The sequence below is a fragment of the Mus caroli genome, chromosome X, assembly GCF_900094665.2.
Source record: "Mus caroli chromosome X, CAROLI_EIJ_v1.1, whole genome shotgun sequence".
Classification (NCBI taxonomy): domain Eukaryota; kingdom Metazoa; phylum Chordata; class Mammalia; order Rodentia; family Muridae; genus Mus; species Mus caroli.
Window position 1 is genome coordinate 128,225,599 of NC_034589.1, and position 4,679 is coordinate 128,230,277.

Below are 4,679 nucleotides of genomic sequence, written 5' to 3' on the forward strand. Positions count from 1 at the left end.
TGTGGAGTTCCCGGACACGCTTGGCTACACAGCCTTTGCTATATGAGAACTTGTTCCAAAATAAACAAACAGGAGCGGGAGAGATGGCTCAGTGGTTAAGAGCACTGGCTGCTCTTCTAGAAGAACCTGGGTTCAATTGCCAGCACTAACAGCTCACCAACTGTCTTTTGTGAGATCTCTCTCTCTCTCTCTCTCTCTCTCACACACACACACACACACACACACACACACACAAAGAAAAAATTTAAAAACTCATTTAAAAATAAATATTATTAATAAAATAAAAAGTACTTATAATTTCAAACAAAAACCATGGTTTACTTAGTCAACAAGTATTTCTGAGAGCCAATAATTTGTCAGACACTGGTCTCTTTAAGTTTTTCATTCCACAGTGCTGTCTCTGAGCCCTCAAATATGCAGCAAGCTTTCCACCAGATACAGAACACAGGAGTAACTCCAGGCTAGATCTTTGTGGTGAAAGAGACTTATAAATTTGAATTTCAAACCTGCTATGGGTTTTTGTTTTGTTTGTTTTTTGTTGACCATGTTCTGTGATCTTAGACAAATTACTTAACTTCACTGAATTTTTGTTAACCTCTGAGTCATCTCTTTTAGATGACATAAAAGCCCAACTTTTATGTATTCTCATATGTGCGTTGTTCTTGAATTGCCAAAAAATCATAGTCTCAGAGGCCAGATGTAAAGGAATAGAAGTCTTTTTAACCTAACTCAGTTATCCCTTCCATGAAAATAGTCTTATAGCAGCTTCTTTCCTGCTTCAGTTCTCTCAGAAGCAACTCACTTCATTTTCTTCCTGGGCACCCTCTTTCCTGTGTAGTTCAAGTTTCCCCAAATATTCTGCCTCTAACTTGCAAACATTTTTCTTTGTTATGTTTCTCTGGACAAAGTAGGACATTAGACAGTTCACAACTTGAAGTTGTTTTCTGTTTACTTTAGCATTCAGTTAGTTTCCGATGAAAAGAATTGACATGGCTCTCTTTTAATCCATAGTAGAATTCGAATCATTGTCAATGTTTAGACCACTTTTTTTCTATTGATAGAGTAGGAGGCAAACCTTTATAGCAATAACTTTTTATATGCGATGGTGGGGGACAAACACAAAGCCTTGCAATACTGGGCAAAGGCTCAGCACTGATACGCAGTCACAGCCCATGAGTAGTTTCAGTTTACTTGTAGAGGAGACATATTTGGGGGCCAGTCATGTAAATAATATGATTGACCAGGGGAAATGAACAGGAATCTGTCTATACAACAAGGTGACACTCTTTACTAATAATGCTGTTTAAATTTCACTCATACTTTAGCAGTACTTTTTTTTAAAATTATTATGTGTATGGGTGTTTTGGCTACATGTGTCTGTGCATCTTGTGCATACAGTACCTATATGGGCCAGAAGAGGGCAGAAGAACTTCTGGAACTGGGGTTGAGGCAGTTGGGACCCAACTTTTGGGTGGTAGGAATAGAACCCTGGTTCTCTGAAGAGTAACCAGGGCTCCTAACTGGGCCGGATCTCTCCAGGCCCAAATGTCATACATTCTGAAAGTAGCATTCCTTTGGATTTTAAAAGCTATGATTTCAGTTCTGGAGAGGTGGTTTAGTGACTAAGGATGAGCTTCAGCTTGGAGAAGGGTTCTAAGAAAGAGGTGTCTGAGAGCAGCAAAATCAAACGCCCTGAAGTCAAATCATGGGTCTAAACAGGTGGCCTATATTCTGCTCCAGTCAGCTTTCCAGATTGTTCTCTCAATGTGCTGCTGTTTCTGGAGGTCTCCAGACAGCTCTCTCTAGATTGTGGTTGTGACAGTTCTACAAGAAATACTCTCTTGCTAGTCTAAAATGGTCTCTGGATAGCTCATCTCTTGCAGATCCTAAGCCCACTCTTTTCTTTTACATACCAATCCAGTCATTTACTCCAGGTTCCCTTTTGATTAGCCTATGAGTCAGCATCCCATGACCCCAGCCCTTTGACTCCTAGGATACAGACAGCAAGCACACATTTAAAAAAAAAAAACAAAAAAACAAAAAACATTGCAAAAGAATCCAGAGATCTGCTTGCCTCTGTTAAGCACAGAAATTAGCATTTCTGTCATGCCTAGACCTAACCTTGCTGTGCCCCAGGCCCACCCTGAACTTAGGAATCTGCCTGCTTTTGTAAGCACAAATGGAACAACTTGGCTGGGTGGGATCTCCTGTGGTCACCCAGATCTCTCTATCTTCTTCCTTAGGATCTTTCTGACAAATTGGCTCATAGCACAGCTGCCTCTGTTCTTTTAGGTCTGTGAAGCTCCTATACAATTTATATTGCATCCTTATATTTTGCATAGTTGAGAAATGATATCTTTTCAAACCCATGCTTTTAGATTTCTTTTCTATAGCCTTAAGGGCTGTCCCGAAATTTCCAGCACNTACCATTTTGCTGAGACATTAGCCACACCTTCACCTCCCTGACTCATGCTGTCTCTGGTTATCATGGAGGCACTAAGGTTAACAGGAAGGACATTCCTTGAAGGAGGAATGTAAAAATATGTACATTATACAAATGAACCTTATGCCCACAGCAGCCATTGACACTCATGGTAGGTAGGAACCATGCCATTCTGTCCCTACCAAGGCCAGGCCAGACCTGGCAATTTGTCATAGCTTGAAATATCTTACTTACTAAGTTGTGTATTTTAAAGGCAACAAATGTCCAGTAAGTGTCTTCCCATAGCCTCTCTTCCCAGGCAAATGGAGTTGTGTACAGCTTACATATCATATTTAGGTTTATTATATACTCCTGCTTATAGCTTCTGAAGAGGCAAACCACAAAACCAGATTAAACTTCCAGAAGCCATTATTTCTCCATTCCAAAGCATCGTCTGGCACTCAGAAAACACAGCTGCTTGGGAATGCAATTGGTATTCCCTTTATGAACTTCTCCCTAAGGCACTCAGATCGGGTTTTCATACCCCGGAGAGTCAAAGGCTTTTCATTTTTATCACACAGACGTATCTTCTGTACTCTCTTAAGTCAATTTCCTCAATTAGACCATAGTTCCCTGCACCTCATAGAACAGCATTCTCAACTGCTTATGCCATTTTTACAATGAATAAAAGCAGATGTATATTCATTTCTTAGATCTGCAGAAACCTGCTCTTTGGTTTGTGTTGGTTTTCATCTCTTCCCTTGGTTATTAATGTCAGCACTGTGTCAGCTCTCGAGTCAGATTACCAGAAGGATGGAAGAAATAACCATACTGAAGTAACTAGAATTATTTAATGACTTATCTCACAATAGCATATGATAATATACTCTATATAGTCTCTAAAATCATAATACAATATCTGAAATAATTAAATGAAGTAAATTTGTGAGTGGGATTTGTTTGGTCTTGCCATTATATTTGGCCAAAAGCAAGAGGGTCCAATGATCTTTGAGTCTAAATAACCATTTATCTAAAGGACAATCATTGCCCATTGCAGTATAGACATTCAGTTTCTTTCAGAGGATCATGTGTTATATATAGGTTTGCTCCACAGGCTTGGCACTATTGAGAAGTAGCAGGACCTTTAAGAGGAGGGGCTTAGTATAACATCTTCATGTCCATTTCTTTCCTCTTCCTTCCTTGTATATTTTGATTATGATGTAAGCAACTTTGCTAGGTTGCTTACTACTATAATCTGCTGCTCAGACCCAGGCCAAGAGGCAACAGGACCAAAGTACTATGAACCAAAAGCTTTGAAACCACTTACACAATCTGGCTGATTTTCTATGTAAGTTGATAATCTCAGCTGTTTGTTTCAGTGATAAAAAAAAAAAAAGTCGCGTGGGATATATAACCTGGGAAGGACAAATTTCCAAACGTTCTCTAAGCTCTTACTCTATGAAAATACAAATGATCCCACAAAAAAATGAGAGAAAGAAAAAAGAAAATGACTCAAATGAATATAAAACAAAACACAATGAAATCATTACGTTGTGTTTTCTTTATTGGTGTTTGGTTTTGTATATGTTTTCCATGTGGTATATGTTTATGCATGGTCAAATAAGGATGGGTGCATGTGTGTGTGCTCGTTGAAACCAGAGAAGATTGACACTGTGACTCAATCACCCTGTGCCTTCTATATTGAAACAGGATATCTCCTGAACCCCAACTCACTGTTTTGACCTCTCCGGCCAGCCACTTCCCATGCTCTAGTTACTGTATTTATGGATGAGCCACAGTGCCTTCTCAGCTTTCGTGTGGATCCTGGGGATTCTGTCCTTATGCTTGCTTTCTGCAATTTGCACCATCTCCCCAGTCCAACTTTGGGTTTCAAAACATAATTGCATGTCTGAACATGTAGTTCAGTGGTAAAGTGCTTGCCTAGCAAGCACAAGGTCCTGGGTTTAATCAATCCTAGTATCTAAAATAAAAAGTAATTATAGAGCAGTGCATCGTTCTTCCAGAGAAGCAAATTTATGAAATACCACCACTTAAGATATTTGCACTTTGATGTTTTCTTTTGAGGATTCAGAATAAAGTAATGGCCTGTGGCTATCTTACATCTTCAGAGGTGCATTGGTAGGCTACCCAGCTTATATGTATTGTTACAAGTGAACAAGGGGGATATTCTTGTATACTTAACTTTTACCACGGTCTGAGCTTACAATAATGAAGAAAATACAACTGTTTTTATTAT